Raw genomic sequence first — 15,692 nt, 5'->3', positions numbered from 1 at the left:
ATGTGTACGGAAGCAGAAGAGAGGCACAGGGCGTGTGAGCGTTCTGCTCCCTGCCTGGTGTGGGGCAAAGCGTGGAGCTGAGGGCAGCCTCGTGATGGCCTCCGACATGTGCTGGCTTCCCACTAGCATTACACTGTTACTGTCTTAGGTACACTTCTTAAAGGAAGTTACCAATGCTGACCTAGGTGAGAGAAAGAAGCTTCATGAAATAAATATGGACAGCGAAAAGAAAATGAGTATAGCTGTTTTCTGATTCTAATTAGTGCTCCAGGCTGAGCATATTGTGAACATAAAACCTTGCAGAAGAAAAGAATTATCAAGACAACACCAGTCATCAGTTCAAGTAATGAAAAGGCACTTACAATTTAAAAAAACAACTTAGAAAAAAAGCTCCATTAAATAACTATATTTCTAGAGAAAATTTAGCATTTCCTGCTGTACTGATGTTTAGGCAAGATAAATATGAAGCATTACTGGTTGAGCAGAACTAGTTACTACTGAAAGCTTCTGTCCCCTTCAACCAAACCCACTTACCCTGAGCACAATAACAGAGGGGTGCACTTGTGTAGATCGCAACGCAGTTTAGGGAGAGAGTAGAAATGAAATTGCTCTTAGCCTTGATTAATGTTGAAAATATTGATCAAATGGCTTATCTGCCAAAAATGAAAGGCTTGTGAGTGTTCTTTGAAGATGGAGCATGTGTTTAGTAGCAAGATTCTGAAGGGCTGTTTGCAAGTGAGTTGATATGAAGGGGTTTTTTTGTTTGTTTGTTTTTTCCTAAGGACACCAGCGTTTGTTTGAAAAGGTTTGGCTGAAAACAAACAAAAACAACAAAAATACTTTTCTCCTTGAATATTACTTTTTCTTCTGCATATATACACACATCCATATGGACTTGCCTGTGGCTGTGTTACTTGTTAGAGCCCATTCAAAGCGCAGATGGCTGAAGAAACACCTGTGGCCACCCTGTCCTGGAGCTGGCTGCACTGTGCCGCAGGTTCTGAGGCAGCGCAGGCTTCAAAAATTGACCCTAAAATACTCATTTTCTTTTCCCGTTGTCTTGGTTTAAGCATTTACTTCCATCTTCTCTGCTCATTGTTTACTTTCTGCTCTCTGTCCTCCTTTGCTGTTAATCCTATTGCTTGCTGTCACTGATTTCCTGCCTTCTCCACTATCCCCTGCTGGTGTTACCATGTACCTGGTATTATGCTGTATCTATTCCATTTCTTGTGCTTGTTGGCCTTTATTGTATTAAGCACAACACCCAGAGTTTCTTTGTCGACATGTGTGGGATGATATATGGCAATAAGTTATTTCACTGAAAACTTTCCTCAAAGGATTATCCCTCCTGGGTGAAATGATTGTTTCCTCTGTCTCAGATTAACCGCCCTAGGAAGGGAATATTTCACGCTTCATTATTACCATTAATCTTCCAAGGTGCCCCTCTGAATGAAAACCCATTGTTTTGTTTAACAGAGAGAGTCACCAATACAAGTTATCTAGTCTAATTATACTGTTAACAGATGTATCTGTCATCTTGCCTGGTGTTTGTTAACATAACATCACTGAAAATTATATTGCAATGTATAATACTTTTTCAGCTTGTTATGCAGACCCACACTTTTTTCTGTTAACTTGAGTAAAATGTGATGGCTCTTTATCTGCTGTAGTGCACAAGGAAGTATATTTACCTTTCAGGATAGCAGGAGACTCACCTTAGTTGCTATTTCAGGAACATGAATGAATAGTGGGAAAGGGAGCATGCAATTCTGTGCACTTCAGACCATAGCAAAAATCCTCTTTTTTTTTCCTTGTAGGGGGAATCAAGATCAACAAACATTACCTCAGTTGTGCTTTCTACTTGCTATTGTTGGTAATGGTGACCTGTGCTTGGAGATGCCTTTGCGTCTGAGAGTAGCAGGAGACCAAATTATTCGCGTCCTTCATGCCTCATGCCCCTTCCTGACTCATTGCCTTTGGAAAGGCAATGTAAGTTATGTTCTGCAGCAAAAGAAATATTAATTTGCAGATGCCGCTTGCTCATTTCTTTAGGCACTTAAGTAGTTCTGTAAGAGCTTTGCATGAATTAATATGTAGGATGTGCCAAACTCATTATATTTTTCCTATGATTTATAACTTCATCCTTTGCCTTTTTCAACCAAGAAAGCTCAGGTGCAGGAGAGCACTGTAAAGTGGAGGAGCTCGGGAGGCAATGAGCCAACATGTTTCATTAGCCGTGTGCACTGTCTGGTGAGGATTGCTCAGTCTTGTCAGTCCTACTGTGTCTTCTAGGGTTTTTGTTATTTATTGCCCATAAAGCAAATCAAAGTACTCCTTTGCCACTGACACAGCCAGAGCTAAGCGCTGTGCCTCTTACTTCTTGGCTTGTGATATGTTTTTAGAGTTTAAATACGTATACAGGAATTGTCACTTATTCTGAGTTTTTACAGTGCTTAGCAACTTTCAAGCCACTCTAAGGATTAATAAATAACAATCATATCTTTCTTCCTTCCTATTCTGCCCTTTTTTGTTCCTTTTGCTCCCTGAAAAGCTCCCACATGTGCCCATCACATTCCTACAGTTTCCAAGTCAAACACTAATAAGCTTGAACATGCTGGAATTAGGTTAGCCTGGGTTTCATTTTGTTTCCTACACATTACAGTATAGCTTTAATTACAAGGTATCTCAATATATCTTTCTTTTCTCTACTCTGCCAGCAAACCATTAGCAATCACTGCTCTCAGGGCTCTCTGGCCACCACAACCACCCCGCAGCCCCTGCTCCCAGCCAGCTCCCCAGCACTCCCCTTGGGGTTTTCCATCTCTTCCTCCTCTGTGCCCGCAGTGGAGGGGTGGACTGGAGAGCACAGGGGTCACGGGGCCTTGCTCTCTGTGCTGCGTGCCGAGCACAGCACTCCTCTTACAGGCAAAGCAAGCGGAATCCTTGTCAGCCCCTGAAAAGCTGTGATAGAGCTTGCTCAAAGTACACAGAGCTTAATCTTCAGAGCTCACTTACATGCTTTAATGACAAGTATAAAACACCCACATGCAAAGTGAAATTTTACACAGGCTGTTTCTCAAATGGACTTGAGTAAATTTCATTGGGGATGAATAGAAGTGCATCTCAGACCCTTTTCAAACGCTCCAAGACAGAACTGTTCAGAGGCTGAACAGTACAGATATGAGAAAGTTTTAAAATGAAGAAAAAAATAGAATCATGTTTGGATTTATTTCTTTAAAGGCTAAAGAGTTTTTGTTGGAACTTCCTATGAAGTAGAATCCCAGCAAAACTTGAAGCCAAGAAGTTTAGTTGGTGTTTTGGGAATTACAAGCAAATCATAGAATGGCTTGGGTTGGAAGGGACCTTAAAGATCATCTAGTAAAAAATGGTGTTTTATGATTGAAACTGTTCAGTATTCTCAGTTATAAGAATGTTGCTACTAATATAAAGAAACGAAGATATGTATTTCTATCCAAATATTTTTTCCTAAGCTTGATACTTGCAGCCTATTGGATTTTACTCTTTGGAATCAGATTTACACTCCTGCAGGTTTATCACATTGCTTGAAATGGCTATGATTCTTATAAACCATGAAAAAATTAAACATGGAAATTATTTTGTTTGACAAACAGATTAGGCTTCTGCTTCCTCTCTGCTGCTCACTAAGTAATGGATCCTGGTGCTCATGGAGGGCTGACGTTTGTGTGAATATCTAGATTCATATGGAGCAAAGTATCAACATTAAATCTCTATCGGAAATCAAAATATCTATTAGCCATTTCTGTGTCTTTGATATCAAGAAGATATTTCTCTTTCAGGCATCTTTCCATCTTTCTGTCTTCCTTGCATTAGTTATGGTGAAAAGGGAAAAGTCTCTCAATACTTTTATTTTTCAAGACATCCACCTCTTCCCTGCAGCTGTGGTTTCATAGCACAAAGCAGAATCTAGAGACCCTTAAGAGGCTTGAATGCAAATAATGATTTCTAATAACCACTACAGGAGTGATTGCCTTTATTGTAGTTTTAATAGAGTCAGTGTAGTTAGAATGAAGAACACAAAATTAAAAAGGAAATTCAGGAAAGTAAATCTTTGAGTCTGTAGGATGTTGTTACAGGCAATGAGAAATCCTGTACCATCAGTCAACAGCCTACCAGTTGGTAAAACAGCAGATTTTGTCTTGTGTGTGTCTCAAGTGTGGTTCCTTCTCCCTGTTGTACACAGAGCTCCCCACGGATTTCCAGGGAGTTTGCCTATATGATCAGAGTGTCTCTGGATCAGCCCAGTCATGGGCTTGAGCGGGTTTCCACTGGGCTGTGGTGTAAGAGATTGTTAGCAGCTTAGATGTGAAGTGTTCTGAAAGAAAACTTTAAAATGAGCAGTCAGGAAAACATACATAAATCTAATTATAAAACATAAAAATATTAATGGAAACACTTGTGCCATTACAGGCACTGCTGTAATGCTGCCTAACAGGCTCCACTGGTGGTTTTAGCTAGTCTGGAGGGGTCTAGAAGGTGGCACCTCCCTCTGCAGACCTGGGCTAAGTTTTGCTCCATGGAGGCAGGCTGCTCTTGGCTCCTGGGAGCAGGGCTGTAGCACAGGCTGAGACCCCAGCATGTGCTTATCCTCGTGGTAAGCCAGGGTGCAGACACGTGGGATGGGGCTCTGGATTTGCCTTCTCCCCATTTCCCAGGGAATTAGGTAGGGATAACATCTTGGACTCCTTCTGCACATAGGAAGTGTCATTTTTAGAGATTCTTAACTTCTGCAGTGTGCTTGTGTAAAGATCAACTATGCTGTGGCCTAGGCTGACAAAATACATTTAGGTGAGAATGACATTCGCTTTCAGGGCTTGGTAATGCTCTTTTCTTATCGTGAATTTACTTTAAGCTTGTCTTTGTAAAATTGCTCATTTCTCAAAGTGGATGTAAGGTTTGGCTTTGCCTAAAAATAGGGGAATAGTACACTCTGTCCTAGTGAAAAAGAAGCCATGAAGTTGCAGTACCAGAGAGTTATTACCTCTTCATAGCATCCAGTGAATGGTCGGTGCCCACAGATTACGTAGGCAGATTATGTGCTTTGTTTTGCAACCTTTGAAGCTAATGGAACCTCGGAGATGCTCCTGAATTGATCATATTAAATGTAGTGCTGTCTTGTCTGGAAAGGCTGAGGGAGTAAGAAACTAAATTCCCAACTTTGTCACTGAAGGAAGAATACTCTGATTTTCCTGTGCCAAATGCAGAAAACATTGCCTAAGGATGTAATACAAAGATCAGAGAAGAAAGTCCCAGCACTATCACAAAGACTGGTGTTATAGTCATTTTGCTTGCTGCAGAACATTGCTGTTGTATTTTGTAGCAATCTTTTAAACATTTTTCTTTTTCCCCATTTATTTAAGATGAATATCCTTTTAAGTGAAAAACAAGGCTGGGGAATATAAGGGAAATCTTAAAATCTTCTGTTAAAGTTTTGATTTATTCTGATCTGCCTTTATTTTCTTTTAATTTGTTCTCCTGAGTAGAATCACAAAATCATCTAGGTTGGAAGAGACCTCCAAGATCACCTAGTCCAACCTCTGACCTAACACTAACCAGTCCTCCACTAACCCATATCCCTAAGCTCTACATCTAAACGTCTTTTAAAGACCTCCAGGGATGGTGACTCCACCACTTCCCTGGGCAGCCTGTTCCAGTGCCTCACAACCCTTTCAGTAAAGAAGTTCTTCCTAACATCCAACCTAAAACTCCCCTGGCTCAACTTAAGCCCATTCCCCCTCGTCCTGTCACCAGGCACGTGGGAGAACAGACCAACCCCCACCTCGCTACAGCCTCCCTTGAGGTACCCATAGAGAGCGATAAAGTCGCCCCTGAGCCTCCTCTTCTCCAGGCTGAACAAGCCCAGCTCCCTCAGCTGCTCCTCGTAGGACTTGTTCTCCAGGCCCCTCACCAGCTTCGTCGCCCTTCTCTGGACTCACTCAAGCACCTCCATGTCCTTCTTGTAGCAAGGGGCCCAAAACTGAACACAGTACTCGAGGTGCGGTGTCACCAGAGCCGAGTACAGGGGGACGATCACCTCCCTAGCCCTGCTGGTCACACTGTTCCTGATACAAGCCAGGATGCCGTTAGCCTTCTTGGCCACCTGAGCGCACTGCTGGCTCATATTCAGCTGACTCTCAACCAATACTCCCGTCTACTACTATACTATTCTTTCCCCTTCCCCCCCTCTTTATCATTTGAACATTTCCTCTTGATTTGAATCCCCATATCATTTGGTGCAAAAAGTCACCTGAGACAGTCACACAGGCCAAGGGGAAATGGCCATTTTATAAACATAAAAGCACTGTGTACGAAAGCTGTCAGGATATGTTATGCACCTTGACAATAAGTTTCATTATTCTCAAATCTCATTACTGCATCTCTTACTAATGTCTTCTCAAGTAGTCACACGAAGCTTTCCATTTTCCTGCTGTGTTTCATCCAGGTAAGACCAAAAGAAATGTGGTGACTGTGGAGTATCAGGAACTGACCATCTATGCCTTCTGGCTCCTCCTTATGTAGACCTTGTTGAGATATCCTCCAGCTCTTCCTGCAGTAAAAGACAGGTTATGAAGATATTTTCCTCAAAGCTCTCTTACATCAGGCTACCTGTGGTGGTAAGCCTTCAGCTAAGGGGAATGAGGCTGGTCTGAGTTCTCTCCGTGTGAGAGCTGAACTCTAAACAAGAGCATCTCTCTCCAGTGTAGAATGAAGTTGAAGGAAATACCCAGTAAGCAAATATCCATTGGCTCGTTTCTGAGAGTGGTTTAAGTCCAAACAGGGAGAGGTCCTTAGAGCTCACCGGCCACCCTTAGTCACCTACTCCTTATAAACCTGGTACCTCAGGATATCGCTAATATATCGTGACAAGCGCCTAGGTCACTCGTACTTCTGATGATGTGTTCATGCATTACCAAAAACTTGTGCATCTGTACATCTCTGAGAGAACCCCCTTACCCATTTATTGTGCTGTGCCCAGTTATTTGATAAAACAATCAATTGCTTTTGTTGCTGCTGCCACACACTGAAAAGTTTCTGACCGTTTCTTGAAGAAAGAAAAACCACAAAATTGCTTGCTTTGAAGACTGGGTTTTGTGCTGTAAAACAAAGTTCACAAGGGCTCAAGGGGAATAGTTTCATTAGTTAGAACCTGCAAAGACTTCCACAGTTAATTTCCTGGGCAGTATCACCTGTATACTGTGTATTTGACAGGAATACAAAGAAATTGGAACTGTAATTATTCCGTCTTCTCAAGATAATTTCTAGATAGATTAGTTCAGAAATAGGAAATGGAAAAAGCATTTGAATGATTGTACGTAGCTTGGTTTAGGATATTTCTTTGCAATCATCTTAGATTTGTAACACCTGTATTTTATTTGAAAGAAAATTGACTTCTGGATTATCATATTAACCAAAATTAAAACACAGAGAATAAAAAATGACTGAATTATTAATATGCATTCATGACACCCCCGCAGCATGGAAGTCTGATACTGCCACATGAAAAAGATAATATGAAATTGAAATCTGTATATAGCTTTTCATCATAGCCCTGGATAAGATGACTCTTTAATTATCAGCACTTCACCTCCTTTAGAATAGCAGATTTGGAGGGCAAAAAATAGCAGAAGCTTTAATCTAACTTTTATTAGGTAATCCTTATATTATTCTTACCTTTTTAATCAGAGAAACTGTGGCAAAACAAAATGTAGCATGATCCGTGTTTACCTATATTTCACTTATTTTTTTCAGTTTTTATTTTGTCCCATTATTCTAACTTCTCACTTTCTGTGCTCATGGTGCCATTGCCTACCTCTCTGGGTACCCAGGAGAGTCATTAGCTAAGGAGGATTATAGCTTTGACTTCCCAGGGGTCTGTGGAGACTACCAAATGCAGCTCTTTACCTTGAAAATATTTGCTGATGGTAAGGTAAAGAGCAACTCTCTCTCTCTCTTTCTTTTTTTCTTTTTTTTCTTTTTTCTTTTTCCTTTTTTCCTTTTTTTCCTTTTTCCTTTTTTCTTCCTCTTTTCTGTTTTTCCCCTGTTGCATGCACTGTCTAAAGGCTTGATCCAACTTCACACACACGCACACACAAAGCATTACTCATAGTATTCATGTTCTTGTCCATCCACCTACCAGTGTGAGAATTCTTGGGTGCATGACCTTTGGTGGTTATAAACCGGCATTCTTATACCACAGTTTTCATCACAGTTTTCTCCTCTAAACCATATGGGCTTGACTGAAAGCTCTAATCCCTCACTTTTTCCATCACTTATTTATAAAGCTGTCCTGTTCGCTGGTCATGCAGGTAATGATTTGCTATGAGGACTGAGAAGTTCATACTCTTCTGGGTGAGTCTCAGAGCTAAGCAGTGTGACTAATAAGATGACCAAGGGAATATCTCTATTTAATTACTTAGAGCAAAGAAAAAAAAGAAAAGGTAATTAAGAAAAAGTACTTAAAAAGACTGATTTTAGAAACAAACAAAAATATCATCCAGAGAGCAGGAATTTCAATCTTCCCCCTAATGTGAAGTTTCTCTTCCTTTAGATGTCGTTTCAGAAGTATGCTACTTCTGAAAAAGGAAGGGCTGAGCAAAGAACCATGCAATTTAGCATTTTCAAGATAAGGAGGCATCTGCACAAAATTCACATGCTTTGTAGCAATTCATGGTCTTTAAGGTCATGAAAAATCATTATGATCATTTAGCTGAGCTAACTGCTAAATATTTTACCTTCTGTTTCTATACACAGCTTCCAGTAGGCTGTTTTTTGTTGTTTGTTTCTTTTTGGTTGTATAGCAGCTGGTCTCATGTTAAAGAAGTTGTCTGTTGAAGAATTCCTCAGCTTTCTTGGTAATCTGCTCCAATAACTAATTCGTTCAATAAAAACAAAATTCATCTTGTTTCTAGTGTCAGCTTCTGGCACTTTTTCGTGATTTTTGTCTGCTAAATTAAATGGCCTGGTAATTTACTTATCTTGATTCTATCTAACTGATTCCAGATTTACTTGATGTGTTTTGACAAAATTAATAGATTGAACTTTCTACTTGATCTGTGCAAAACATATTTTTCAGTTCTCTAGACATTCTGGTAGCTTTTTCCATTTAAAAAAAAAAAAAAAAAAAAAAAAAAAAAAAAGAAAAGGGCTACCATCCATCCTCCCAGTGCTGCAAAGAAGCAGTGTGGGGTAGCTCTCCTGCCCTCCTGCTCCTCTGCCCCTTGGGAACAGTTTTTCTGTTCCATGGTGAGTGTGCTGTGTTCAGGGCACTGAAACCTGTTATTATTAAAAAATCTTCTGTAAAAGTTATTAATACATTTCTGGAGAGACAGTTACTGTGAGACTTAATTAAATGACAAGATGTTTTGAAATCTTTCTGTAGAAAATACCGTAGTATAATTAATAAACAATGTGGTTCCGATTCTCCTGCATCCCTAAAGAGTTTATGGAGGCAGGCTGTAAGGGCAAGAATGTGATGAGGATTTTCTTGTAAGATTTCTCCATCTTTGAATGCATAGCTTACATGTATTTTACTTTAAACAATTAGGTACAAAAGTTCCTCATTAGCATTGTATTAGTGGGCCTTGCTGATAGAAATGTGTCTCCAGTCTGCATGTGCCTTTTTACCTTGACTGTAGTGTGATCACTGATTTTTGAGACTGTTCACTGATTTTGCTAGAATTTTGTGAAGGCAATTCATGCCTCCCCCTTTTCCTTCAAAATAGTTTTTGTTCATTTGATCTCTTATCTCTTTTTTTTTCTTTCTTCTGATTGATCTGTGACTTATAATGTAGGCAATATTTTGACTTTAATGTAAAGATTGTTCAAAGGAGAAAAAGTAATCAACTTGAGTATGACATTCTTTTCTAAATGCATCCCAATACTATCAACCCCTTTTTTAGCAGCCCATGTGCTGACATGCCTACGCTTCTTCCTCTCAGTAATGTACATCTACATTTCATATATTATTTTTCTAAATCTTCCTTTCTTCTGCCAAAATTGTGAATTTTTGTGTCTTGAAATAATTAACTTGTTACATATACAGTAAATAGCTTTGAAAAACATTCATATTTGGTGATTTGAATATCTTTAAAGGAACATACCATGTACAGCCCAAGCAGTTGAACAAGGAACAAAAGCACTGCAAGCAACAGATAAAAGGAAAATAGAGCAAAGCAATTCGTTAGCTGCAGTAAGCATAGTGAACACTGAGCAAATTAGTAAAGGCTTAAACTCAGAGGAAGTATCAGATCAGATTAAACACAGAAAAAGAAAAACCTCTTAATATGGTGTAAGCCAGAAAACAGCTGTATATAATATTATCTTTTGTTACAGAATAGCAAGTAGCCAAGATTTCTCTGGATTAAAAAATTAAAATAAAATCAAAATCCCTTGATTACATCTGAAATACCCATATTCCTTCCACAGTGCAGCTGACACTACATCTCCTCTGCTCTACCTGTAGCTGTTGTCCCTACTGGCTATTGGGAACAATCCCTGGCACACGGTAGTCCTGGGACTGTGCCCTCACAGCTTGGGGAACTGTGACTTGGCACCAGCCAGCAAGGGGCCAGGGAGCAAGCAAGTGGTCAAGCAAATGGCTGACCAGCTGGCCAGTGCCTGAGCTCATTTCCTGAACATATTTTAATTAGGACTGTAGCTGAGAACACTGAGATCCCCTGCTCACTCTGCGCTTGAACTGATGAGCACAGCTTTTCGGTCTGTGTCTTTGCACCCCAAAGTACCTGGTTACAAATGATTCATGGCAAAACTTCTTACAGGAGGCCAAGTCACCAGTTTGTCCAGTGAGAGCTCCAAGTATGGCCGTTAATATATGGAATGAGTTCAATAAAAAATAAAAGTGGTCTTGAGAACCAAGGTTTAAACTTTATTATTCTGTATTTCATATACGTGACTTAATTCAAACTGGATTAGGGATCTGATTTCTTGGCCCAGTTGGACTCACCAAAAGTTTTACTCCAAGCCTTTGGACACTAGGTTTTAAGGCAAAACTCAAGAAAACCAGTGGTAGTTGATTCTTTCTGTCTGAAATGAGCTCTTTCTTTTTTAACTACTCATAGTGCTGTAATAAATTATTGCTACAGATTAAATGGTTTTGTTACAATAGAGCCCTTTGTAAGGACAGTAATTAATAATCTGGGATAAAATATAGTTTATATATTAGTAACTGGAGGGCAAAAACAGGATTATCACTTTTGGGGGGACTGTACCATTCAGTTTTCTGTCCTGCTTGTCCTACTCTGAGGTGCTGTGAGAATTTAAAGTCTAAAAATTAAATATAGTTCTCATTAAAATCAAAAAAACAGTTTTTCCTCAGAAGCCTTAAATGAGCAATGCTTAGTTTTGCAAAACAGAATTTCTAACATGAATGCTGTCACTATTTTTTGCATAATCTAGCGAGTCTCACTTGAGTTTCTTGTGTGATTGCCCAGCAAATTCAAACCAATTTCCCCTTCCTGGTACACACAAGATGAAGCAGTGTGTGCTCTGCTGTGTGGAATCAGCATCGCTTCCCTGCCCCAACTCCCCTTAACTCTGAGATCAGCTCAAGTTTCTTCAGTAGGAATTCCCCTATTGCTTGATTAGAGCTCTCATATACCTGGTAACAATGGGTGCATGAGATCTGAGCATCTTTGGATAGTTTTCCTTCTAACTTGTGCCCAAGATTATCATCCCCAAGGATCTACAAGCAATACAGCTGATGTGTTTATAGACAATTTAGCAGAGAAAGCAGCACAGCACCTTTTCCACAGAACAAATGTTTTGAAGACTCTGGCAACATTCGATATTACATCTTCTCAACTATTTTCTAAACTTAGTGTACTATTACTCTCTTCAGGGTCAAATTTTACAGCTCTTTCACATATAAAGATGTCTTTGATCTGGAAAATGTTGCAGAACTTTCACCTCTGTTTTTCCTTGGCTTCAGTTTTCCTAAATTTTCCTCTCATTCCTGTCTGATTTGTCATTTTGGATAGTTGATTTGTTAACCTGCGCTACTTCATCAGATGCCTTTTTAGGGTGTTTGTTAATCTGAAAAACACAGAACCGTGCAATGCCATCAAAGGATGCTGTATTTACAAGTCAGCATTTGGGGCACATTCAAGACTAATCACAAACCCACATTTATACATAACTTGCTCAATAAATACTGTGGAGATACTGGATAATAGAAATGTTTTTAAAAAGGAAAAAAAAAAAAGAATGGGGAAAAAATATGCATTTAGTCTTCCTTGGAAACTACTCAGTCATGAGTATATTGCTTGAAAACTGAGCATCTGAGTGACAACAAATGGGGCAAGGAGTTCTTGCCCTGCTTCCCATTTCAGGTGAACCTGAGTGAGAAGAGAAAAGAGCAGGAAACTGATAGCTACAGCTATCTCAGGAAAACGCTGTAGGATACCTCGTGCTCAAAGAATTCCCAGAGAAGTGGTAGCATGTCCAGAATTACAACCTGTCCCCAGTTCTTGCTTTTTATTTTTTATGGAGATTACAACACTATGTAGGCCTCGCAAAGGTCTCAGTTCTGTTAATTAACAGTTTTATTGTACATCTGAGATACTGTGGACTGGCAGATCTTCCTAACTCACTTCCATTTATGCAGAAACATATTGCTTTCAGATTAATGATGCAGAAGTAGTAATTATGTTTTTATAATGGTTTTTGGTGAGATATCAGCTCTCTGTCAAAGAGTAATTTGTATGACCAGATACAGATAGGAACAAAACAGTGACTTGCATATAATTTCTTAAACAAAGGCTATAACAAAGGCTATGGTACTGGTCAAGTTATTGCAAGCTTGGCTTTTTTTTTTTTTTTTTTTTTTTTTAATAATGCCTTTTCATAATTAATTTAACTTTTTTTTTTCTTTTTTTTTTTTTTCCCAAGAGATTAATTTCTTCTGCAAATGCACACCAAATCCCTTTATGTTTATGTAGGACATAAAATATATACAATAAATTGATAGCAGAGTCCTTGCCTACATGCTAACCTGCTGAGGTTCACTAAGGCAAAATGGGCAAAGCTGGATAAGCACTAGAAAAATTCTTTTACCATTATTCATTTGGACTGAAAATTTAATTCAGGTTGACTTTATTTAACTCCTGCAAACATTTGGAAATAAAGTTTTAATCACTTGAAGGTTTGCAGAATGTGAACTTCATATGTACACATTTAAACTGTCCAGGTGCTAGGAAGGTATTTAAGTTATACAGAATGCAGAAATGCTTGTCACCATGTGATTGCTAAATCCCTGTGCCAGAGCAAAGATGCAAAACCAATTAAACAAATCAGACCAATATTTGACAGCACCTTGTACAGCAAGGGTCAAAAACACGCACAACTATTATTGTGCATGTAAGGAGAAAAATGTAAGTGCAAACTCAACATCCAAGAAGTAGGACTTTCTGCATGACGCCCCCAGAAATAATTCCTCAGGCAAGGAAAATGGGGGAAAGAGGTCTATGGACAGTTCCAACAATGATCCTAGAATAGCAAAAATGCCTACACTTCCTAGTTGTCTACTTTCAGGTTTTTAAATTATTTGATTTCAAGAAAAACGCACAACACTTACCAGATTGGTGCTGATTTTCAGAGAGACATGTGAAATCAATTACATACCAGTAAAACACATTTGAGTTTTGCATACAGTAGTAAGGAATGCTGTGCAATAGGAGGAGGTCTAACAAAGAAAGTTGTGCTGCTGAGAAACCTCTGTCCACTTGTTCACGATACATAGTCCATGAATAGTTTAATCTTCAGTTTTACACTGCCCCAGTCCTATGGACTGAACAACCATTAAGAACTGGAGTGCACAAGGTGTGGTCACCCATCAGAGGACCACGTCCTCTGTTTTAATGCCATTTGTCAAGAATCCAGTTCACGTACTCTGCAATTGCTCCGCAGCATGAACAAGGCATGGCAGGCTGGGACGACAGTTTTGCTTGAAAAGTGCACCTAGGCCAAACTAAAATGATAATGTAAATGCTCTTTTTCATTCTTAACTCAATTTTATCTAAATGTTTTTTGTTTTAATGATTTTAGTATCTAGTTTGATGCTGATCTTGCACTTATTTAAAAAAAAATCAAACACTCGATGTAATTGATGTGCAGTAAAACCATAAAAAGATAAAACTAATTGGTTTACTTAAAGGCAGGAACAGCTGACAAACAGAAAGCTTGTGCTGAATGTTCTAGATCCTCAGTTGCTCCCTTTGCTTGGCCCAACGGGATGTGATGCTATTTATTTAAACCAAATGACAACCTTGGGAGAAGTGCTTTTTGACTTGCTTACCAGTGAGTCCAGATGAAACCAAAGTAATTTGTGTGTGGTCAAACTCTTGTCTCTACACCTAGCATCCCCACCACACGTTGCCTCCCAAGCACCGTAATGTCTCAAAACCGGAATGGAAAACAGCCTCTTACCTTGGTCAGAGCAGAATTTGTTCTGTTGCAACTGTGCACTAACTTCCTTTTCTACGCGGCCTTCCTAGAGTGTGGTAGAGGTGATGATTCTGTGCATTTTTGCAGCTGCTGCCCAAAGGCGTCCTGTGGATGCTTTAGGGGCTCATGTGGGAAGAGCCGCTGTGACAGGAAGGAGCTGGTGGCCTTCTCGAACAGGAGCTGTGAGCCTTGCTTTCTCTTTCAGAGTGGAATTGCATTCAGAGCATGGTTATCAGGAGCATTATTGGCATCTCAAACCTCCAATGACAGTAGGCAACAATAACAATGTACTTATTAAAAAACATTTTAGGAAAATCAATCATTGCTATTGATTAACAGGCAATTTTAACCTAGTCAAGGCACAGAATGCTCTTTATTGATTCATGGACATCTGAAGTAATTTCATACTGCTTAGTGTTTTTGGTAATTTAATCACATCTTTTGCTTAATCTATGAATCTGTAACTATCAAAGTCTAAGAGCTTTTGAAGAAGAATAATGTTTGTATGACAATACTTTTTCATATTATCAAAACTAAGTTGTGGCCCTTTCCTAACTGTTAAGCTACTAAAACATAGAAGCTGCTTTCTCATTGCCAGTGATAGATGATATAAAAATGTGAATTGTGTTAGGCTACAGCTAAGTGATACTTGTCTACTGATTATTGGTGATAAGAAATTTCACTGGGAAATTTGCAGTTTCTGTGGCAAGACTCTGATGAGCTGTAAGAAAATGCAGCTCTCTGAGAAGAAGCTCTGTTTCTTTTCCTTTTTATTTTGTTAGTCTATTTATTGTAGTATTTGAGGCACTTAATGGGCTAATACATTCATTTTGAATTCATTGCCTAGCACAAGCTTTGCCTGAAACCTGCAGTCCTCAGAATAGGAAATTCTCAATTACTCGGAAGACTAACACGCTCCCTGAAACTGTAGCAAAACATTATTTTCCAAACCAGAGCATTTCCACTAATGATATTCTACGGAAAAAATAAATACACTTAATCCAAAATCCTGTGTTGTGTAGCCAGAAAGTGAGTGGATGAAAAGGGAATAATAAGTCCTTTAACCTCGTTTATGCAGCAGCTAATAAACATTTTCTAGCAGTGAAGAGAGTGATAGAGAATGGGACTGGTCGGATGCATTGTGTTTCAATGAACTGTTTCTCCAGGTTACTGGCATCTGTTGGTAGTGACCA

Source organism: Aythya marila (assembly GCF_965140915.1).
Source record: "Aythya marila genome assembly, chromosome: 9".
Classification (NCBI taxonomy): Eukaryota; Metazoa; Chordata; class Aves; order Anseriformes; family Anatidae; genus Aythya; species Aythya marila.
The sequence above is the reverse complement of the archived record's forward strand: the minus strand, read 5'-3'. Positions refer to the sequence as shown.